The sequence below is a fragment of the Dermochelys coriacea genome, chromosome 12 (genome assembly GCF_009764565.3).
Source record: "Dermochelys coriacea isolate rDerCor1 chromosome 12, rDerCor1.pri.v4, whole genome shotgun sequence".
Lineage (NCBI taxonomy): Eukaryota > Metazoa > Chordata > Testudines > Dermochelyidae > Dermochelys > Dermochelys coriacea.
In genome coordinates, this window is record NC_050079.1 from 41,848,125 (window position 1) to 41,873,133 (window position 25,009).

Here is a 25,009-nt window from a genome sequence, read left to right on the forward strand (position 1 = left end):
ATCACTGGTGCTGTTGAAATGTCAATCGTGATTCTGTGTTGCCTAGCCTAGCCCTTGCTTCCCTGGCTTATGAAGCTGTACACTGGCCACCTCGACAGCACTGAAGAAAGTTTCAGCTATTCAGCTACCGTTTAATGTGGTTTTGGTAGATCGAAGGGATGCAGGCATTGTTTCCTCACTAGATTGGATTTCAGCAAGAAAAACATCCCAATGGTTATAGTTGCATGTTGTGTATTGCATATATGTGTAAGGCGAAGTGGGAAAAGCTGCTGCCAAGGTGGATGAGTAAGGCTGACCAGCTGTCTGCTGAATTTGAACAGCCAGACACAGAGAGCCAACATAGACATATGTGGCTGAGGGAGGCTTTAAAGGAACATTTTAATAGCCAGCAATAGAAGAGTTCTCTGCTGATTTCGTGAAATATTGGCTGTCATGCTGTCAACATGTTAAGAGGGTGAACCACAGTTATAATGCAAAGAGAAAACAGAAGTAAACAGTAAACATTTATGTCCATGTATGAGAGCAATCTGTTGTGGCTACATAGAAATCCACTGATCTGTGTTTTTTATAGGTTAGTATATGTGTAGCTATGGTTCTCCTTGTTTCTCCCCAGTGTGGAGTAGGAATGGTAAAAATGTACACTGCAGTTCCACGTGAAATGTTGGGGAATGTAGGGAGCAGCAACCATGGAGTTCTCCAAGGACTGCAAAGGCTGCTGAGTCTGGGAACTTTGTAGCAGTAGATCAGCCCTGGTGTGCAACATTTGAATTTACTACCTCAGCAAACCTATAGTGTCCTGGTGCATTTCACACTGTGCCTGCTAGTCTTTTTCCCGCTGCACCTCCTGGTCTTTTGCCTGTCATGCAGCTACTGCTGTCTCCATTCTCTGTCTTTCTTCATGGTCACTTTCTGAAGGGCCCTCCAAGCCATTTGATCATGTACAAGGAAACTGTGGCTTATAGAATCATAGACTTGTAGGACTGGAAGAGACCTCTAGAGGTCTTCTAGTCCAGTCCCCTTCACTCAAGGCTTGAAGAATTTTACAGAACATATCCACCTTAGTCCTCTTCCTTCTCCTCCTGATCAGGGTCTGACATAAGAATGGTCGTACTGGATCAGATCAATGGTCCATCTAGCCCAGCATCCTATCTTCCCAACAGTGGCCAATTCCAGGTGCTTCCAAGGGAATGAACAAAACAGGCAATCATCAAGTGATCCATCCCCCGTTGTTCCGTCCCAGCATCTGGCAGTCAGAGGCCCAGAACACTCAGAGTATGGGACTGCACCCCAACCATCTTGGCTAATAGCCATGATGGACCTATCCTCCATGAACTTATCTAATTTTTTTGAAACCCGTTAGTTTTGTCCTTCATAACATTCCCTAGCAATGAGTTCTACAGGTTGACTGCTCATTGTGTGAAGAAGTACTTCCTTCTGTTCGTTTTCAATCTGCTGCTTATTAATTTCATTTGGTGACATTCAGCGGGCATGGAGGGGGACCCCTTAAGGTCCACTACACCAGAAGCTGCAGATATAAACAGACAGCATTAGATTTACAGTCACAATGGAAAAGTCTCAAAACTCCTTTATATTATTCCAACAAATACCCTGAATAAGAAAGGCTTATTGACACTTCAGCTTTGGAGCACCTCTCTACAGCACCTGCCTTTAGCTCAAACCATGGTGAGTATGGCCTGGTTGGGAGGAGGGAGGGTACACCACTGCACATAGCTATACATTTTGACCCCTCTTCCTGGGAATGGGTATTGAGAAATGGCAGGGAATATAATGGTACTGTTTTCACAGGCAGTGATTTTAGCTGATATCTCTTTCCTGAGGGTGGCAAAGGCACAGAGAACCCAGCTGCTACTGGAGTCTTGAAGCTGCCCAGGGCCATATGCCACTTAGCTGGCCTGTTTATTGCAGTTTTGCCAGCTGAAGTCATCACAAAGGGCATGGAAAGGGTCCCTATTGCGGTGGAAGAAACAGTTTTTCAGGAGAGGAGGATTGCAGAGTATATCCAAGAAAGTTTAACTGAGATCTCACAAGAAGATAAAGAGACATTCCTATTCTGATAAACAGAGTACTTGCATAGTCATAGAATCATAGAATCATAGAATATCAGGGTTGGAAGGGACCCCAGAAGGTCATCTAGTCCAACCCCCTGCTCAAAGCAGGACCAAGTCCCAGTTAAATCATCCTAGCCAGGGCTTTGTCAAGCCTGACCTTAAAAACCTCTAAGGAAGGAGATTCTACCACCTCCCTAGGTAACGCATTCCAGTGTTTCACCACCCTCTTAGTGAAAAAGTTTTTCCTAATATCCCATCTAAACCTCCCCCATTGCAACTTGAGACCATTACTCCTCGTTCTGTCATCTGCTACCATTGAGAACAGTCTAGAGCCATCCTCTTTGAAACCCCCTTTCAGGTAGTTGAAAGCAGCTATCAAATCCCCCCTCATTCTTCTCTTCTGCAGACTAAACAATCCCAGCTCCCTCAGCCTCTCCTCATAAGTCATGTGCTCTAGACCCGTAATCATTTTTGTTGCCCTTCGCTGTACTCTTTCCAATTTATCCACATCCTTCTTGTAGTGTGGGGCCCAAAACTGGACACAGTACTCCAGATGAGGCCTCACCAGTGTCGAATAGAGGGGGAACGATCACGTCCCTCGATCTGCCTCGCTATGCCCCTACTTATACATCCCAAAATGCCATTGGCCTTCTTGGCAACAAGGGCACACTGCTGACTCATATCCAGCTTCTCGTCCACTGTCACCCCTAGGTCCTTTTCCGCAGAACTGCTGCCGAGCCATTCGGTTCCCTAGTCTGTAGCGGTGCATTGGATTCTCCATCCTAAGTGCAGGACCCTGGCACTTATCCTTATTGAACCTCATTAGATTTCTTTTGGCCCAATCTTCCAATTTGTCTAGGTCCTTCTGTATCCTATCCCTCCCCTCCAGCGTATCTACCACTCCTCCCAGTTTAGTATCATCCGCAAATTTGCTGAGAGTGCAATCCACACCATCCTCCAGATCATTTATGAAGATATTGAACAAAACGGGCCCCAGGACCGACCCCTGGGGCACTCCACTTGACAACCCGGCTGCCAACTAGACATGGAGCCATTGATCACTACCCGTTGAGCCCGACAATCTAGCCAGCTTCTACCCACCTTATAGTGCATTCATCCAGCCCATACTTCCTTAACTGCTGACAAGAATGCTGTGGGAGACCGTGTCAAAAGCTTTGCTAAAGGTCAAGAAACATACATCCACTGCTTTCCCTTCATCCACAGAACCAGTAATCTCATCATAAAAGGCGATTAGATTAGTCAGGCATGACCTTCCCTTGGTCGAATCCATGCTGACTGTTCCTGATCACTTTCCTCTCTCTAAGTGCTTCAGGATTGATTCTTTGAGGACCTGCTCCATGATTTTTTCCATGGGACTGAGGTGAGGCTGACCGGCCTGTAGTTCCCAGGATCCTCCTTCTTCCCTTTTTTAAAGATGGGCACTACATTAGCCTTTTTCCAGTCATCCGGGACTTCCCCCGTTCGCCACGAGTTTTCAAAGATAATGGCCAAGGGCTCTGCAATCACAGCCGCCAATTCCCTCAGCACTCTCGGATGCAATTCGTCCGGCCCCATGGACTTGTGCACGTCCAGCTTTTTCTAAATAGTCCCTAACACCTCTATCTCTACAGAGGGCTGGCCATCTCTTCCCCCGTTTTGTGATGCCCCAGCACAGCAGTCTGGGAGCTGACCCTTGTTAGTGAAAACAGAGGCAAAAAAAGGCATTGAGTACATTAGCTTTTTCCACATCCCTCTGTCACTAGCTGGCCTCCCCTCATTCAGTAATGGGGCCCACACTTTCCTGGCTTGCTTCTTGTGACCACATACCTGAAGAAACCCTTCTTGTTACTCTTGACATCTCTTGCTAGCTGCAGCTCCAGGTGCGATTTGGCCCTCCTGATATCTTTCCTACATGCCCGAGCAATATTTTTATACTCTTCCCTGGTCATATGTCCAACCTTCCACTTCTTGTAAGCTTCTTTTTTATGTTTAAGATCCGCTAGGATTTCACCATTAAGCCAAGCTGGTCGCCTGCCATATTTACTATTCTTTCGACTCATCGGGATGGTTTGTCCCTGTAACCTCAACAGGGATTCCTTGAAATACAGCCAGCTCTCCTGGACTCCCTTGCCTTTCATGTTAGTCCCCCAGGGGATCCTGGCCATCTGTTCCCTGAGGGAGTCAAAGTCTGCTTTCCTGAAGTCCAGGGTCCGTATCCTGCTGCTTACCTTTCTTCCCTGCGTCAGTCCCCCTGCCTAATCTGATAAATCAAAGAAATTAACAACATATGCTGATTCAACCTCTGTTTTTTCTACCTCTACCTGAGGACAGGATGTTCTACCCCATCTGAGCACAGGGCACTGATTTGATGTGGATTGACTAACAGGACTTCAATATAACCTTTTTTAGAACGTATTCCCTAACTTTTTATTTTCTAATATTATACCAATAAAGCAATGAAAAGTCAATACCTGTCTTAATTTGCAAAAGGGCCAGGCGCCATTTTTACATGGGAAATAAAGGTGGTCTAGGGGGTGGAGAGAGGAAGATGTGGTTTGAAGAAAAGGAAAAAAAAGATGTAAGGAATAATGCATGTACAGATTTACCCAAGCTCCTTTCTCCTTTGTCAGCAGGTTCATCTGTGCTTACTTGCTGTGATTGTCTAGACTCACATGGAGTTTCAAACAGTTTCTGGCTTGCAACATGGTTGGAGTCTCCCACTGGGTCTCCCTCCTCATCCTTCTACCTATTCATGACAGGGGTCACCATCTCAGGCTTCTCCAAGGTAAGTGGTCTGTGGGATACTGGTGGGGTTACTGCCAAGTTTGGTATGCAGTTAGTTGTAAAAGTGGCAGGTCTGTGGGGCAGCACTAGATCTCTTGTTGCCCTTCCTTGCTTTGTGGGTATCCCTCGAGTAGGTCCTTCACTTTCATGTTGCACTCTTGCTGATCTTAGCCATGATCTTTTGCCTTCATCCTCTATGCAATCTGCTCATAGATGTTGATGTTTCCATGGCTGGTCTGTAGCACTGCTTGCACAGCCTCTTCTACCCCCATTTCAAGGTGAGCCAACATTTCTTGCCTTTAGGGGCATGCACAAGGGGGGGGCAATCAGAGGAAGAGGCCCCCCCCATTCAGCGAGGGCACAGAACTCCTCTGTGCCAGGGCAGGGAGTTCAAGCTTCTCTGACTTCGGGTGGGGTAGGAGATGACAGCTCCTCTGGCACCGGGGCCATGTGGGGGCAAGGCATCTCCTCCAGCTGCCAGCAAAGAGCAAGCTCCACCAGCCCTGGGGCCACCGGGGGAGGGGAAAGAGCCAGATTCTCCAGCTGCGATGGGTAAGAGCCAGCTTCACTGGCTATGGGGCTGCGTATGGGGCAATGGGGAGAGCCAGCTCCTCTGGTCATGGGCACAGAAAGCGCCCCTCCAAAAGCAGCCAACAGAGGTGCCAACTCCGTGGGTTCTCCAGGGCTGGAGCACCCACAGAAATAAATTAGCAGGTGCTTAGCACGCACTGGCAGCCCACTCCTCCCCTCCCTCCCAGCACCTCCTGCCCGCCGCAATCAGCTGTTTCATAGCATGTAGGAGGCTTGAGGAGGGGGCTGAACTGGGCGGAAAGAGGCGGGGCAGGGGTGGGGACTTGGGAGAAGGGGTGTGTGGGGCAGGGCCTGAGGCAGGAAGAGGCGGAACAGGGTTAGAGGTTTGGGGGAAGGGGGCAGGTGGAGGTGGTATCTGGGGTGGAGTGGGGGGTTGAGCACCGTCTGAGCCAGAGTAAGCTGGTGCCTATGGTGGCCAAATTTTTATTCCTGTGCATGCTCCTGCTTGCCTTCTTCATGCAGGAGCATGTCTAGTAGCTCTCTCTGTGTGTGAAACTAGCATGGTCAGTTTGTCAGTTGCACACAACAAAGGTGAGATGCTGGTTGTGCTTGCCGAGATGGGCAATATTGAAAAAGATGTGAAAAACAGTTGGGGGTTTTAAAGAGAAGGGTGGGCTTCCAATCTCTTCCGCAGCAGTTCTGCGGAAAAGGACCTAGGGGTGACAGTGGACGAGAAGCTGGATATGAGTCAGCAGTGTGCCCTTGTTGCCAAGAAGGCCAATGGCATTTTGGGATGTATAAGTAGGGGCATAGCGAGCAGATCGAGGGACGTGATCGTTCCCCTCTATTCGACACTGGTGAGGCCTCATCTGGAGTACTGTGTCCAGTTTTGGGCCCCACACTACAAGAAGGATGTGGATAAATTGGAAAGAGTACAGCGAAGGGCAACAAAAATGATTACGGGTCTAGAGCACATGACTTATGAGGAGAGGCTGAGGGAGCTGGGATTGTTTAGTCTGCAGAAGAGAAGAATGAGGGGGGATTTGATAGCTGCTTTCAACTACCTGAAAGGGGGTTTCAAAGAGGATGGCTCTAGACTGTTCTCAATGGTAGCAGATGACAGAACGAGGAGTAATGGTCTCAAGTTGCAATGGGGGAGGTTTAGATTGGATATTAGGAAAAACTTTTTCACTAAGAGGGTGGTGAAACACTGGAATGCGTTACCTAGGGAGGTGGTAGAATCTCCTTCCTTAGAGGTTTTAAGGTCAGGCTTGACAAAGCCCTGGCTAGGATGATTTAACTGGGACTTGGTCCTGCTTTGAGCAGGGGGTTGGACTAGATGACCTTCTGGGGTCCCTTCCAACCCTGATATTCTATGATTCTATGATTCTATGATTCTCTGTGATCCCTGGACAGTGGAGTTTAATATTGCGAATGGAGTGATCACTGTCATAAGGACAAGAGCATTGTGGGACAGGTGCTGGAGGACTGTTAAGATTGACACAGGTGATGTGGTGTCTACATTTGCATTGTGTCAACCTAAATAGATTGACTGTGGCTCTGTGCCAGGTAGGGGGGTGGTGTTATTGCATCACTGGAAATGGCCACTTACTTTGATGGGAGACAGATTTGAGTGCAGACAGGTGCATAACTAGGTCAACACATTTGGACTCACATTGGCCTTGCTTTGTGCATAGACCAGATCTAAGTCACTTAGGCCTTATAATGTTGAGCAGACCAATGTCTAAATACTGTAAAATTCTGGACCCTTGTTCCTTGTGATATCTTGCATGGTTCCAGGGTCAGTTTGGGTTTTTCCTAAAACTCTGCATTTACCCGATAGACACATCATAGTTTCCTGCTGGGTTCTAAGGGCCAGATCAGTAGGGGAAATTCTGACATTTGCCAGCAAGTGATCACAGCAGTAGCTAGCATAGCTTCATATGCTTACTGCTTTTTGAAAATCCCTATGACTGAATATATAAATGGAACCCGGGCACTCAAACAGCTGCGCATGCAGAGAGGCAACTGAATTTCCAAGTGGTTGGTAACACCCATGTTCAGCTTTGAAAATCCTTCAATTTCCAGAGGAGCCCCAAAAGTGGGAATAGCTCAATGCTGTATTCATGAGAAGTGCTAAGGAACTGTCACTTCCATTAACCTTACTGGGAGTTGAGTTACTTAGCACCTCAAGATTATATCCTAAGGAGGTCATGATGTGAGAACAAGACAGGGACTCATGATCTCCTGAGTCACTTAACCCCACTATCTCTGTTCCCCTTTCTGTTAAATGAAGATAAACAGCGATGTTGTGAGGTCTGGGTCGTTAATATGTGTGTTTTTTCTACAAATACTGTATATGTGCTTAGTATTATTATTTATTATTAACAACAGTAGCAAGCCAATGTAAATATTATAGTATTTTAACACCAGCAAAACCTCTATGCTTATTAATTGTTGAAAGTAAACTAACATAGTGATAGTTGAGGTGGGTAAAAGGCTACATTTTGAATGGTTTTGAATTACATGCCATACAGGAACAGTCCAGACAAAATATGTACAAATTTAAGACTTTTAATAACAAAAATATTTATTCAGGGAAACATACGAGAGCTTAACTTTTGTCCTAAGAAAAAAAATAAATTAAGGCATTCTAGGTCTGTATAATAAACACTATATCATTATTAAATTACCAAATTACATGCACAATTCACTTTTTTATTAAACAAGATATAATGCCAACAATGTTACAATAATCTTATAAAGTATAACAAGTTTTTAACTTTAACAGCAACATGCACAGTGCCTTCATACTCAGGAGACTAATTTTAAAAGTGCGGGCATTCAGTAATTGAAAAGCAAATTATACAATTAGTCACTTGAGTAGTTTAATCATGCACACCAACTGTGTTGATACTGGCTTTTAGTCAAATTTACTAGGGCTGCTTTTACGTTATCTCTAATTATTTTTGTTTTGTATCAGAAATCCAAATTTATCTGATATAGAGGTTTTTTTTGTGCAGTATTGTCAGGATGCATTAATTTAAATCAAAGTGATTTAAATCAGCAGTCAGGAAACCTTGATTTAAATCATAGGTTCTCAACCCAAGCGTCACCCCGCCCTGAGGGCACGTCAAACTTTCTAGAGGCCTTGGCTATGTGTGCTGGAGATGAGGGGCTCAAAGGGTCATTCCCTCTCCCCTTGTTAAACAGGGGGGACATTCCTCCCACTTTTGAGAACCTGAACTCAACAGGGATGCAGTGAGGTGGAGGCCCTGGAGTCCAGACCCCCTACTTGCCCTAGAAGGAACTGGGTGACATGGTGGAGGGGCAACTGAGTCAAATCTGAACAAATGGTGTTGTGACCTGGTGTAGGGGGTCACAACACCATTCAAATGTAATGGGTGGCAATGTTTTTATAGTACCATTACTTGCAGGTTGATTTAAGGTTTCAGAGTAGCAGCCGTGTTAGTCTGTATTCGCAAAAAGAAAAGGAGTACTTGTGGCACCTTAGAGACTAACAAATTTATTAGAGCATAAGCTTTCGTGAGCTACAGCTCACTTCATCGGATGCATTTGGTGGAAAAAACAGAGGAGAGATTTATATACACACACACAGAGAACATGAAACAATGGGTTTATCATACACACTGTAAGGAGAGTGATCACTTAAGATAAGCCATCACCAACAGCAGGGGGGGGAAGGAGGAAAACCTTTCATGGTGACAAGCAGGTAGGCTAATTCCAGCAGTTAACAAGAATATCAGAGGAACAGTGGGGGGTGGGGTGGGAGGGAGAAATACCATGGGGAAATAGTTTTACTTTGTGTAATGACTCATCCATTCCCAGTCTCTATTCAAGCCTAAGTTAATTGTATCTAGTTTGCAAATTAATTCCAATTCAGCAGTCTCTCGTTGGAGTCTGTTTTTGAAGCTTTTTTGTTGAAGTATAGCCACTCTTAGGTCTGTGATCGAGTGACCAGAGAGATTGAGTGTTCTCCAACTGGTTTTTGAATGTTATAATTCTTGACGTCTGATTTGTGTCCATTCATTCTTTTACGTAGAGACTGTCCAGTTTGGCCAATGTACATGGCAGAGGGGCATTGCTGGCACATGATGGCATATATCACATTGGTAGATGCGCAGGTGAACGAGCCTCTGATAGTGTGGCTGATGTGATTAGGCCCTATGATGGTATCCCCTGAATAGATATGTGGACAGAGTTGGCAACGGGCTTTGTTGCAAGGATAGGTTCCTGGGTTAGTGGTTCTGTTGTGTGGTGTGTGGTTGCTAGTGAGTATTTGCTTCATATTGGGGGGCTGTCTGTAAGCAAGGACTGGTCTATCTCCCAAGATCTGAGAGAGCGATGGCTCGTCCTTCAGGATAGGTTGTAGATCCTTGATGATGCGTTGGAGAGGTTTTAGTTGGGGGCTGAAGGTGATGGCTAATGGCGTTCTGTTATTTTCTTTGTTGGGCCTGTCCTGTAGTAGGTGACTTCTGGGTACTCTTCTGGCTCTGTCAATCTGTTTCTTCACTTCAGCAGGTGGGTATTGTAGTTGTAGGAATGCATGATAGAGATCTTGTAGGTGTTTGTCTCTGTCTGAGGGGTTGGAGCAAATGCGGTTATATCGTAGCGCTTGGCTGTAGACAATGGATCGAGTGGTATGATCTGGATGAAAGCTAGAGGCATGTAGGTAGGAATAGCGGTCAGTAGGTTTCCGATATAGGGTGGTGTTTATGTGACCATCGCTTATTAGCACCGTAGTGTCCAGGAAGTGGATCTCTTGTGTGGAATGGTCCAGGCTGAGGTTGATGGTGGGATGGAAATTGTTGAAATCATGGTGGAATTCCTCAAGGGCTTCTTTTCCATGGGTCCAGATGATGAAGATGTCATCAATGTAGCGCAAGTAGAGTAGGGGCATTAGGGGACGAGAGCTGCGGAAGCGTTGTTCTAAGTCAGCCATAAAAATGTTGGCATACTGTGGGGCCATGCGGGTACCCATCGCAGTGCCGCTGATTTGAAGGTATACATTGTCACCAAATGTGAAATAGTTATGGGTCAGGACAAAGTCACAAAGTTCTGCCACCAGGTTAGCCGTGACAGTATCGGGGATACTGTTCCTGATGGCTTGTAGTCCATCTTTGTGTGGAATGTTGGTGTAGAGGCGTCTACATCCATAGTGGCTAGGATGGTGTTTTTAGGAAGATCACCAATGGACTGTAGTTTCCTCAGGAAATCGGTGGTGTCTCGAAGATAGCTGGGAGTGCTGGTAACGAAGGGCCTGAGGAGGGAGTCTACATAGCCAGACAATCCTGCTGTCAGGGTGCCAATGCCTGAGATGATGGGGCGTCCAGGATTTCCAGGTTTATGGATCTTGGGTAGCAGATAGAATACCCCAGGTCAGGGCTCCAGGGCTGTGTCTGTGCGGATTTGTTCTTGTGCTTTTTCAGGGAGTTTCTTGAGCAAATGCTGTAGTTTCTTTTGGTAACTCTCAGTGGGATCAGAGGGTAATGGCTTGTAGAAAGTGGTGTTGGAGAGCTGCCTAGTAGCCTCTTGTTCATACTCCGACCTCATGATGACGACAGCACCTCCTTTGCCAGCCTTTTTGATTATGATGTCAGAGTTGTTTCTGAGGATGTGGATGGCACTGTGTTCTGCATGGCTGAGGTTATGGGGTAAGCGATGCTGCTTTTCCACAATTTCAGCTCGTGCACGTCGGCGGAAGCAGTCTATGTAGAAATCCAGGCTGCTGTTTCGACCTTCAGGAGGAGTCCACCTAGAATCCTTCTTTTTGTAGTGTTGGCAGGAAGGTCTCTGTGGGTTAATATGTTGGTCAGAGGTGTGTTGGAAATATTCCTTGAGTCTGAGACGTCGAAAATAGGATTCTAGGTCACCACAGAACTGTATCATGTTCGTGGGGGTGGAGGGGCAAAAGGAGAGGCCCCGAGATAGGACAGATTCTTCCGCTGGGCTAAGAGTATAGTTGGATAGATTAACAATATTGCTGGGTGGGTTACGGGAACCATTGTTGTGGCCCCTTGTGGCATATAGTAGTTTAGATAGCTTAGTGTCCTTTTTTTTGTAGAGAATCAAAGTGGTTTTGTAAATGGCTTGTCTAGTTTTTGTAAAGTCCAGCCACGAGGAAGTTTGTGTGGAAGGTTGGTTCTTTATGAGAGTATCCAGTTTTGAGAGCTCATTCTTAATCTTTCCCTGTTTGCTGTAGAGGATGTTGATCAGGTGGTTCCGCAGTTTCCTTGAGAGTGTGTGGCACAAGCTGTCAGCATAGTCTGTGTGGTATGTAGATTGTAATGGATTTTTTACCTTCAGTCCTTTCGGTATGATGTCCATCTGTTTGCATTTGGAGAGGAAGATGATGTCTGTCTGTATCTGTGCGAGTTTTTTCATGAAGTTGACAGATTTCCACTCTATACGGCTAAATTCAGTGCCTTGCATAATCACAGGTTTCAGAGTAGCAGCCGTGTTAGTCTGTATTCGCAAAAAGAAAAGGAGTACTTGTGGCACCTTAGAGACTAACAAATTTATTAGAGCATAAGCTTTCGTGAGCTACAGCTCACTTCATCGGATGCATTTGGTGGAAAAAACAGAGGAGAGATTTATATACACACACACAGAGAACATGAAACAATGGGTTTATCATACACACTGTAAGTAGAGTGATCACTTAAGATAAGCCATCACCAACAGCGGTGGGGGGAAAGGAGGAAAACCTTCCATGGTGACAAGCAGGTAGGCTAATTCCAGCAGTTAACAAGAATATCAGAGGAACAGTGGGGGGTGGGGTGGGGGGGAGAAATACCATGGGGAAGTAGTTTTACTTTGTGTAATGACTCATCCATTCCCAGTCTCTATTCAAGCCTAAGTTAATTGTATCCAGTTTGCAAATTAATTCCAATTCAGCAGTCTCTCGTTGGAGTCTGTTTTTGAAGCTTTTTTGTTGAAGTATAGCCACTCTTAGGTCTGTGATCGAGTGACCAGAGAGATTGAAGTGTTCTCCAACTGGTTTTTGAATGTTATAATTCTTGATGTCTGATTTTGTCCATTCATTCTTTTACGTAGAGACTGTCCAGTTTGGCCAATGTACATGGCAGAGGGGCATTGCTGGCACATGATGGCATATATCACATTGGTAGATGCGCAGGTGAACGAGCCTCTGATAGTGTGGCTGATGTGATTAGGCCCTATGATGGTATCCCCTGAATAGATATGTGGACAGAGTTGGCAACGGGCTTTGTTGCAAGGTTAGGTTCCTGGGTTAGTGGTTCTGTTGTGTGGTGTGTGGTTGCTGGTGAGTATTTGCTTCAGATTGGGGGGCTGTCTGTAAGCAAGGACTGGTCTATCTCCCAAGATCTGAGAGAGCGATGGCTCGTCCTTCAGGATAGGTTGTAGATCCTTGATGATGCGTTGGAGAGGTTTTAGTTGGGGGCTGAAGGTGATTGGTTGATTTAAGTAATTAAATTGATTTAAGTAATTCGCCTGGTATCTCCTGAATGAATGTATTAGCAATGCTAGGTGGCAGTATCCTTCTTGGTGTTGTAAGAGGTAAGGGGAGGGTATAAGAGGTAAAAAAAACCCTCCAAAGCAGCTAAGGTGGGGCATGATACAAAAAAGGTTGAGACCCTGTGATTTAAATGATCGATTTTTATGATTCTATTTTTTCAGTTATTTTTGTAAAGAAAGATTGATTCTTGTTGGTTGGTAACCATTAAAACATAGAATCATAGAATATCAGGGTTGGAAGGGACCTCAGGAGGTCATCTAGTCCAACCCCCTGCTCAAAGCAGGACCAGTCCCCAACTAAATCATCCCAGCCAGGGCTTTGTCAAGCCTGACCTTAAAAACCTCTAAGGAAAGAGATTCCACCACCTCCCTAGGTAACGCATTCCAATGTTTCACCACCCTCCTAGTGAAAAAGTTTTTCCTACTATCCAACCTAAACCTCCTCCACTGCAACTTGAGACCATTACTCCTCGTTTTGTCATCTGCTACCACTGAGAACAGTCTAGATCCATCCTCTTTGGAACCCTCCTTCAGGTAGTTGAAAGCAGCTATCAAATTCCCCCTCATTCTTCTCTTCCTCAGACTAAACAATCCCAGTTCCCTCAGCCTCTCCTCATAAGTCATGTGTTCCAGTCCCCTAATCATTTTTGTTGCCCTCCGCTGGACTCCTTCCAATTATTCCACATCCTTCTTGTAGTGTGGGGCCCAAAACTGGACACAGTACTCCAGATGAGGCCTCACCAATGTCGAATAGAGGGGAACAATCACGTCCCTCGATCTGCTGGCAGTGCCCCTACTTATACATCCCAAAATGCCATTGGCCTTCTTGGCAACAAGGGCACACTGTTGACTGATATCCAGCTTCTCATCCACTGTAACCCCTAGGTCCTTTTCTGCAGAACTGCTGCCGAGCCATTCGGTCCCTAGTCTGTAGCGGTGCATGGGATTCTTCCGTCCTAAGTACAGGACTCTGCACTTGTCCTTGTTGAACCTCATCAGATTTTTTTTGGCCCAATCCTCTAATTTGTCTAGGTCCCTCTGTATCCTATCCCTACCCTCCAGCATATCTACCTCTCCTCCCAGTTTAGTGTCATCTACAAACTTGCTGAGGGTACAATCCACACCATCCTCCAGATCATTAATGAAGATATTGAACAAAACCAGCCCCAGGACCAACCCTTGGGGCACTCCATTTGATACCAGCTGCCAACTAGACATGGAGCCATTGATCACTACCCGTTGAGCCTGACAATCTAGCCAACTTTCTATCCACCTTATAGTCCATTCATCCAGCCCATATTTCTTTAACTTGCTGGCAAGAATACTGTGGGAGACCGTGTCAAAAGCTTTGCTAAAGTCAAGAAACAACACGTCCACTGCTTTCCCCTCATCCACAGAGCTAGTTATCTCATCATAGAAGGCAATTAGATTAGTCAGGCATGACTTGCCCTTGGTGAATCCATGCTGACTGTTCCTGATCACTTTCCTTTCCTCTAAGTGCTTCAGAATTGATTTCTTGACGACCTGCTCCATGGTTTTTCCAGGGACTGAGGTGAGGCTGACTGGCCTGTAGTTCCCAGGATCCTCCTTCTTCCCTTTTTTAAAGATGGGTACTACATTAGCCTTTTTCCAGTCATCTGGGACTTCCCCCGATCGCCATGAATTTTCAAAGATCGTGGCCAATGGCTTTTGCAATCACATGTTGATGTGCAGCTATATATATACATTCACACTATATTTGGTGCGTCTTTTTGCTAAGCAAGAGCATGCAATTATCTGTACACAATTTATAGCTTAACTTAGATTTGTGAAGGAGGATGAAAGTCTTGGGGAAGGAGAACATACAGCTGGAGTGCAGGGAAACAATCCTATAGTTGATACCCTCCTTCCAGATGATGTGATGGTATCCTCTCACACTGAGAATACCCCTCCTGGGGAGGGAACCTCAGTTATTAGGAAGAGACAAGTAATAGTAATGGGGGATTTGATTATTAGAAATATAGATAGTTGGGTTTGTGATGACTGGGAGAATGCAGGGTGAGCTGCCTGCTAGGTGCAAAGGTTGCGGACCTTTTGGGATAACTAGATAGACTTACGTGCAGTGCTGGGGAGGAGTTGATGGTCATGGTACATGTAGGTATCAAGGATATAGGGAAGGGTAGAGGAGAGGTCCCGGATATTATATTTAGGTTCTAGGTAAGAAATTTAAGTCCAGGACCTCCATGGTGGCATTCTCTGAAATGTTTTCAGTTCCACACGCAAGGCCAGGAAGAAAGGCAGAATTGCAGAGTCTCAGTATGTGCATGAAACATTGGTATAGGAAGGAGCGTTTTAGGTTTATTAGGAACTGGGGAACCATTTGGGAAAGGAGGAGCCTGTACAGGAAGAATAGCTTCCATTTAACCAAAATGGAACTAGACTGTTGGCACATAAAATTTAAAAGGCTATAGAGGATTTTTAAACTAAGGGCTGGCGGAAAACCGGCAGGTGCAGAGGAGCACATGGTTCAGGCAGAGACATCCTTTACGGATGAATTTATTAGAGGGAAACTCTACATCCTAGTGAAGAAGATGGGAAAGAAGTTTGTAAAATACAGGTGGGAGCTGGTGAGGAACAATCAAACATAAAAGAATCCCATTTAAATATAACACATGAAGGCAAACAACTGAATATTGACAAAATGTGCAAATGCTAAAGTCTAAATATTAAAATGGGAGAATTAGAATGCCTATCATTAAATGAGGATATTGATATAGTAAACATCACAGAAAGTTGGAGGAATGAGGATAATCAGAGGGATGAAGTAATAACAGAGTGAAAAGATATCTATAGAATGACATTGTGTTGGTGGGGGAGTGGCACTATATGGTAAAGGAAGTATAGAGTCAAATATAAAACCTTAAATGACTCAAACTGCACCACAGAATCTCTAGGAATAGAAATTCCATGCTTGGATAATAAGAGTATAGAAGTAGGAATATACTACCAATCACTTGACCAGGATGGTGATTGTGAAATGCTCAGGGAGATTAGAGAGGCTACAAAGGGAGAAAACACAATAATAATGGATAAATATCCTCATATTGATTGGGTGTATGTTACCTCAGGAAGGGATGCAGAGATAAAATTTTTAGACACATTAAATGACTGTTTCTTGGAGCAGCTTTTCCTGGAACCGACAACGGGGGAGACAATTCTTGATTTAATCCATGTGGAACACAGGATCTGGTCCAAGAGGTGAATATAGCTGAACAGACAGTATCAAAAGCCTTACTAAAGTCAAGATATACCACATCTACCACTTCCCCTCATCCACAAGGCTTGTTGCCCTGTCAAAGAAAGCTATTGAGTTGGTTTGACACAATTTGTTCTTGACAAATCCATGCTGACTGTTACTTATCGCCTTATTATCTTCTAGTTGTTTGCAATTGATTGCTTAATTATTTGATCCGTTATCTTTCTGGGTACCGAAGTTAAGATGACTGGTCTGTAATTCCTTTTTATAGATTGGCACTATATTTGCCCTTTTCCAGTTCTCTGAAGTTTCTCCCGTCTTCCATGACTTTTCAGCTTCTTGAGTATTCTAGGATATATTTCATCAGGCCATGGTGACTTGAAGATCTGTAACTTGTCTAAGTGATTTTTAACTTTTTCTTTCCCTATTTTAGCCTCTGATCCTATCTCATTTTCACTGTATGCCCCAAATAAAAACAAAACAAAACAGAAAGAGGACCAAAAAAATGCTACCACAGCTAAACATCAGAATAAAAGCAGTGGTTAAAGGCAAAACTGTATCCTTTAAAAATTGGATGTCAAATCATAGTGAGGAAAATAGAGAGGAGTATAAGCTCTGGCAAATCAAGTGTAAAATTATAATAAGGCAGGCTAAGAAAGAATTTAAAGAGCAACAAGCTAAGGACATAAAAACTAGCAGCACCATTTTTTAAAGTACATTAGAACAGGAAGCCTGCCAAACAGTCTGTGAGACCATTGGATGATCAAGGTTTTAAAAGAGCACTCAAGGAAAACAGGGCCATTGTGGAGAAACTAAAGGGATTCTTTGCATTGGTCTTCACCGCAGAGGATATGGGTAGATCCTCGAGCCATTCTTTTTGGGTGACAGATCTTTCAATCTTTCAGAATTCTTTGTGGGTATCAACAAATATGTGGACAAGGATGATCTGGTGCTATAGTGTACGTGGACTTTCAGAAAGCCTGCGACAAGGTGCCTCACAAAAAGGCTCTTAAGCCTTAAGTTGGTGTTGGTCATGCTTTGAGCAGGGGGTTGGATTAGGTGACCTCCTGACGTCTCTTCCAACCCTGATGTTCTATGATTCTAAGTAGAGTAAGCAGTCACGGCATAAGAAGGGAGATCCTCTCATGGATCAGTAACTGGTTAAATGCTAAAAGGGTAGGAATAAACTATCAGAGTGTTTCAGAGTGGAGAGAGATAACTAGTGGGGTCCCCCAAGGATCTGTACTGGGACCAGTGCTGTTCAACACATTCATAAATGATCTGGGAAAAGATGTGAATAGAGAGGTGGCAAAATCTGCAGATGATACAAAGTTTCTCAAGATAGTTAATGTGAGGTGAACCTGCAGCCAGACCAGTGCTTCACCCTTCCAGCAGAGCCTTCAATGACTTGTCTCTCAGGCATGCTGCAGCAACTTAGCTGCACTGACTTATCCCATAAGCAGAGCCTGCAGTGACGCATCCTTCAGACTTGCAGCAGCAGCCTATCCCTAGTCAGGGTCTGGATCAGATGACCTCTAGGCAAAGGTGCTTCATTCTATGGCAGAGCCGCAAATTAATCTGTGCAACAGCACCATTCACGTAGGAGCCATCCTGCTGCCTCGTGGGGTTAGACTCCCTAGGCTTCCAGCCTGCCCTCAGTCCTGTCCCTGTTCTTTCCCAAGCCTTGCCTGAGCTTTGTTCCAAACCGCTTCAGCCTTGTCTGTTCCTTGTTCCAGACCTACACCTGCCTCCTTCCTCCTGACCCCCAGACTCTTGGACTGACTTCAACTCAGCTTTGACCTTCAGCCTGCTTCTGGACTGACTGCAATCCTGATTTGCCTCGTTTCCAAGCTATGACCCTCATTCTGACCCACTGTCTGTCCCCAAACCCCAGTTTCTGCACTGTCTGTGGTCCTGACTCTACATCCGGCTTCGACCTTTAGTACCTGTTAGCGACCACTTCTGTAACAACTAGGCCTGACCTCCTAAAACCCAGATCCTGACTGTTAAGTCCAAAGCAGACTGCAAAGAGTTACAAAGGGACCTCACTATACGGGATGATTGGGTGGCAAAATGGCAGATGAAATTCAGTGTTGATAAGTGCATAGTAATGGACTTTGGAAAAAATAGTCCCAACTATACATATAAAATGATTGGGTCTAACTTAGCTGTTACCACGCAAGAAAGATCTAGAGTCATTGTGGATAGTTCCCTGAAAATTTCCACTCACTATGCAGCAGCAGTCAATAAAAGTTTAACAGAGTGTTAGGAACCGTTAATAAAGGGATAATAATAAAATGCTGAAATAAACCTGTAGTATGCCTATGCATGCAGTTCTGATTACCTCATCTCAATAATATATATTAGGATTGGAAAACATGCAGAGAAGGGCAATGAAAATGATTGGGGTAGGGAACAGCTTCCATATGAAGAGAATAAAAAGTCTGGGATTGTTCCACTGAGAAAGAGAGGACTAAGAGGGTATAGGATAGAGGTCCATACAATCATGAATGGAATGGAGAATGTTAACAGGAAATTGTTATTTACCACTTCACATAATACAAGAACTTCTTCACACAATGCACAGCCAGCCTTTGGAACTCATTGTCAGGGGATGTTGTAAAGACCAAATGTATGACTGGTTTAAAGAAATAGCTACGTTCATGGCGGATAGATCCATCTGTGGCTATTAGCCAAACTTAGTCAGTGGAGATAGCCTCACGGGTATCTCTGTGAAAGCAGTGGAGCCCTGACAGATAGTCAGTTATGCTCACCATTCCTCCGGGCATGACACTTCCAAGGGACGGCTGCACCGATTCCCTTGGAATGCCCCGCACCTGACCGCTCCTTCTTCTGGCGCTTATTGGGGTCTGTGGGATCATTTGGCAGGCACTCAGGCCCTTCTCAGCGTTGTACTGTTCCTCTCTCTCTCCAGCGAGCTGAGGCACCAAAGTGTATCGCACACTCCAATCCTGTGTCCATACATCAAAAAGTATTGAGAAGCAATATTTTGTTGATGCTAAAGAGGCTGAATTGTTATTCTCCCATCCTTTCCCCAACTCAGTAGTACAGGCGGCTACAGAAAGATCTTGGTCGCACTATCAAATGACTACACTGGCAGATAAAGACTTCAAGAGACTGGACCTCCTGGGGAGGAAGATCTTCTCCTCTGCAGGCTTGCAATTTTGTGTTGCTAATTCCAATCTTTGTTAGCAAAATATGATTTTAATATCTATTCTAGGCTTGCAGATTTCAGAGAGAAGCTTTCCACAGAGGACAGGGCCCAATTTCACTCTCTTTTAGATGATGGGAAGCTAGTAGCAAAAGTAGCCCCTCAGGATGCGGCAGATATGGCTTCCAGAGGTCTGGCCCCTAGTTTAGTCATGAGGAGGGACTCTTGGCTGTAATCATCAGGGTTTTCTAGGAGGATCCAAAACACCATCCAGGTCTTCCCATTTTATGAGTTAAATCTCTTTAATGAGAAAACGGACGAGTCCCTGCACTCACAATAGGACTTGAGATCAACTCTGCATTCCCTGGGGATTGATACTCCAGCCCCCAGGAGGAAACACCAGTCCTATAGACTAGGGCCACCCCTTCCTCATGCATCCTATTACTAGTGCACGGCTGAGCCACTGTGCTAACACAAGAGAATTCAATGGCATTGCTTTGTGGCCCACTCTACTGCCACAACCTGCACTTATTCACAACCGCTAGCCAAAAACTGTTAATGACGTATTTGTCAAGACCAACGTACCACCACTGATGCCACCCCCCTCTTCTCCTGTCATCTTCGGTGGCCATCTCAGACTCTCCATCCCCACAAGTGGGACAAGATCACTATGGACAGTTGGGTTCTGGAGATTATCCATCAGAGATGCTCCATAGAGTTTCTCTCCTTTGTGCCTCACAAACCCCCTTCTTAATTACCCTTCGGGGACCATTCTCATGACGTGATTATTCAGTGGAAGGAAGAATCCCCTTTACACTGAGGAGCGGTTGAGCATGTCCCACCTCATGGGAGGGCGTTCTACTCCCTGTATTTCCTAATTCCCAAAGCAGATGGAGGGTGGAGACTCATCCTGGACCTTTGGCAACTCAACATCTTTATTTGAAAGTGGCAATTCCAGATGATTATGTTGGCATCGATAATCCTCTCCCTTCAGGAAGTGAGAAGGTTCGAGGCTCTCGACATCAAGGACGCGTATTTCCACATGGACATTTACCCTTCACACAGGAAGTTCCTGCATTTTATGGTAGGCCAGGAACGCTTCCAGTTTGAGTCCTCCCCTTTGGGCTTGCTACAGCACACAGTGTATTTACAAAGACATTCTCTCTGTGGTAGCAGCCCAGTTGCAATGCCAAGGCTATATAGTATTTCCATACCAGGACGTGTGGCTTCTGGTAGGCCAATCTTGTTAGCAGGTCAGGTCAGCAACAGGATTTCTCATACAACTCTTAGCAGCCCTAGGTGTTTGCATAAATAAAGAAAAATCCATTTTGTTACCCACAAAGACAATAAACTTTATAGGGGTGATGTTGGACTTGGTTTCGGTGAGAGTATTCCTGCCCTTGGACAGGTTTCATACAATGAGCAACCCGATTTCACACATTATCTACAGACCGCAAACTACAGTGCACAGGTGTCTTTCACTGTTAGACCATGGCTGCATGTACTTATATGGGGCTGTTTGTCAGACTCCACTTGTGATGTCTGCAGGCTTATCTCTACTTGAAACAATCACCACATCAATTCCAAGGTGGCTGTTCTCACCAGAGTTATCACCTCCCTTGCTTGGTAGCTGAACCCGGGAAAGGTCATGATGAGCGTTCCCTTCAGCCTTCCCACACCCAGAGCCACCATTGTGATGGATGCCTCCCTCCTGGAATGGGTTGCTCACCTGGACAACTACACTACTCAGGGAACCTGGACCCCACAAGAGGCCAGGCTACATATAAACATTCTGGAACTGAGGGTGGTTTGCCTTGCGTGCAAGGCCTTTCTTCTGCTCACATGGTCACTCCATGTACAGATAATGTCAGACAATATCACCACAGTTGTCTACATAAACAAACAGGGAGGAGAGAGGTCCTGTCCCCATTGCCTGGAAGGCATCAGACTTTGGAAATGGTGCATCAAGAACTGGATCATGTTACAGGCCATGTACCTTCTCAGTATTCACAACTCCCTGGCTGACAAACTAAGCACAAGCTTCTCAGCAGAGCACGAGTGGGAGGTTCACAACACAGTCCTAAGCGAGATATTTACACAGTGGGGTTCTCAGCTATGGGAACTTTTTGCATCGCAAATGAACAGAAGTTCCCCTGTATCGTTTCAGAGGAACCATGGGTTGTGACTCCCTTGTACTCCCTTGTCCTGGACGAACAGCCTTGGATATGCCTTTCCTCCCATTCCCCTACTTCCACAGGTCATAAGAGGATATGATGTGACAGAGCCAACATCATTCTCCTAACATCCTACTGGCCCAAACAGTTCTGGTTCACAGCACTTCTCATGATGCCTGCCTGCCCACCAATCAGGATCCACCCATTCCTGGATCTCCTAATCCAGGCCAGGGGAAAAATGAAGCTCCCCAATCCAGCGTCACTCCACCTCATATCCTGGTATTTGGAAGGACATCAGAAATAGAAAGCTCACATTCGGCCCCTGTTCAGGCAATCCTTAACCAAAGTAGTAAGAATTTTACTAGAACCTGCTATCTGTCCAAATGGAGATGCTTTTTGGCCTGGGTACAGCTCTACCAGCATTCTCCAGATACCATAATCATCCCAGTTATCCTAAACTATCTCCTGTCTGTGATGGTCTCACTATTAGTTTGCTGTGAGTACATCTAGCAGCGATTAATGCCTTCCTCCCACTGGTAGAAGGACATTCCGTCTTTACTCACCCACCCACAGTACGACTTATGAAAAGCCTGATCAGGACCTTCCCACCATTGCTTAAACCTATATCCTGTCAGTGCTCACAAGTCCATCTTTCAAGCTTGGAACCTTCATAGAGGATGCTCCTTATACAGTGTTTCACAAAGAAAAGGTTTCTCTTTGATTATACTCCAGGTTTTTTCCCAAGATTATTTCTGAGTTCCTTGTCAATCAAATGATACATTTAACTGCATTTTTCATGAAACTCCATGCTTCCTCTGAAGACAAGAGACTTCACTACCTTGATATCTGGCATTCTACTTTCAGAGAATCAAACCCACTAGGCAATCACAGAGACTCCTGATCACCATAGCAGAGAGATCACATGAGCAAGCTGTATCCTCCCAGAGTAGGTATGTGGGTTTCGGGATGCATCTTAAGGCTTGTCTACACTTACCGGGGGAACAACGTGAAGCGATCAATGCATTGGCGGTCGATTTAGTGGGTCTAGTGAAGACCCGCTAAATCGACCACAGATTGCTCTCCCGTCGACTCCTGTAGTCCACCTGAATGAGAAGTGCAAGGGGAGTCAGCAGGAGAGTGTCTCTCGTCGACATAGCATAGTATGGACCCCGCAGTAAGTAGATCTAAGTATGTCGACTTCAGCTACGTTATTCACTCCAGCCACTGAGCTCTGAAGGCAGCACAGAAGTAAGGGTGTCAATACTGTGACCCCCCTACACTAGTCTTGCAATCCCCTTTTGGTTCGGGACCCCCAGTTTGAGAAACACTGGTAAGGGGAGAAGAGGAACAGGGCTAAGAAAGGAACCCTGCAATAATCCCACAGAAAGTTTAAGCAGTTAAAATAACAGCCTAGACTGGCACCTGCCTGTGTTCCTATAACAGGTTAGGCAAACAGTTATTTGCCATGTGGATGAGTTCCCCTTTCTGCGCTACTGTAACCAGTAATACTAGTCCTCCATCCTCCTAAAACTCTGTAGTGAGCTATCTCAAGAATTCACTTTTCCATGTGGAGATTGCCATTCGCTTTCCTCTGCAGCGTGGGGCATGGGTCACTTGCTGGAGGATTCTCTGCACCTTGAAGTCTTTAAACCACGATTTGAGGACTTCAGTAGCTCAGACATAAGTTAGGGATTTGTTACAGGAATTGATGGGTGAGATTCCGTGGCTTGCGTTGTGCAGGAGGTCAGACTAGATGATTGTAATGGTCCCTTCTGACCTTAAAGTCTATGGTTCTATGATCCTATGATTCCATGTGCCTGCTATCTGGGAACTCTATCCCCAGTACATAAGCTACCCCAGAGGGTTCTCTTGACTATGCAGCCGTGAGAATATGGTGTGGTTTAAAATGCCCAGCACTCTGCAGTAAGAATAAAGGTGTATTCCAGAGAAAGATGAATAATGAGCATTTAAATCAGAGTATTAAAGTGTCTCCACACAAACATCAGGAGTATGAGAAATAAGTAATATGAGTTGGAAGTGATATTAAATAATGGAAAGGATGACCTGGTGGGCAAGACTGAAACTTGATGGGATGATTTTCAGTTCAGATGGGTAAAATCTATATAGGAAGGTGTCACAAATTTGTTCTCAATCACCCACTATTATTACGATTATTATTATTATTATTATTTATTTTATTATAACACACAGGCTGATTCTCTGCTGTGGCCAAGAGCATTCAACTAATTAGGGCAGGGAGGAGGTCATAAAGCCAGTTACAGCTCCCTGAGTCTCTGCTTAGCTCCAGCCCAGCATAGTTTAGAACAGCCTGGGGGATGTCCAACCTGTGTCAGCTGTAGATAGCCAGATCACAACAGGTTCTGGCTCTATCCTTCCCTGATATGTCCCTTGTACTAGGGTTGAATGGGGTGGGGGTGGCATAGGAGATGGCTTTCCTCGCCATACACCCCCTGGAGAAGCCTGCATGCTGGGAAAAGGTGGGTGATTTCAGCTCCCTTTGTGTTGCCTGAATGGCAAAAAGGAAATGGAGTGGGGCAGTGAATCCACCCTGTAGTCTGTACATCTTTTATTCAATCACCTGTCCTGTCTGTCTCAAAACAAAGCACTACATGGCCTCTGTGACTGATAACTCCCTCTCTCTCTCTCCTGCTTCGTTATTTTTATATTGTGATTTTTTTCAGTAATGTCTCCCTTGATTTGTGGTTACTATCAAAAGAGACAATCCTGATACCTGATAAACAATTTTTCTTTCATAAGTAATATCTACACCTAAATAGTTAAACAGGAAAAGCAGGGAAAATAAACAAATACCCCAGTTTCCATGCTGGACTGGTTTTAGTCTAGTACTGACTTGAAAAGAATGCATATTGATACAAAACATGAAGATAAGAAATAGAGAGCTAACCTCCATATACATGAAGCCTTTGAGCCTCTCCCTCTGAGCTTTGCTGGGCCTGCAGCTATGGAGACCATTTCTTATTTAACCGAGCCTTAAAGAAGAGAGATTTAGTCTTTATTGCTAGTGTTTGAATGTCTTTATTAATACAATTATTTATTATTATTAGTGTCCAGTAGGCATAAGGGATGGATGATTTGTAATCAGAGCTCTTTTTTGATATGTTAGAGATTAAAAAAATATTTGATAAATAGACAGATGCTTTTTCATATTTTTGGTGTAACATTTTGCATCTTTCTTCCCCCCCTGTCCCCGCTCCCCCCGAACTGTTTATGGTGACCACATTTTCAACACATGGGTGGAAACAGAAGTGATCTTTGCAGCTATAGATGCTTCTTAATGTTAGTTCAAGATAAATATGCTCACAGTCTGCTGCTGTATAAAAAGGTGAGAAAATAAATAAGAACAAGTGTTAATTTATGTATGCAGATTCCACATCTGCACAGCAGATGAAAATGCTGCATTAATGCTGGAAATGTCCATCCTGCTGTGTAGTTTCCCCCCCCCCCTTTTTATTACTTGTATGTTTGGTCTCAAATGCATGTAGCA

The 25,009-nt window shown here is 44.9% G+C and overlaps 1 long non-coding RNA gene across 4 annotated transcripts in view; it reads left to right on the forward strand.

Moving 5' to 3' along the window:
* LOC122456224 overlaps positions 1-25,009 on the forward strand; it is a 593,145-nt gene continuing 568,136 nt past the window's right edge. For all 4 annotated transcript variants that reach the window (XR_006274979.1, XR_006274980.1, XR_006274978.1 and 1 more), the window contains exons 1-2: positions 1-1,683; positions 4,700-4,854. This is a non-coding gene — a long non-coding RNA (uncharacterized LOC122456224). The remainder of the gene's footprint in view (positions 1,684-4,699; positions 4,855-25,009) is intronic.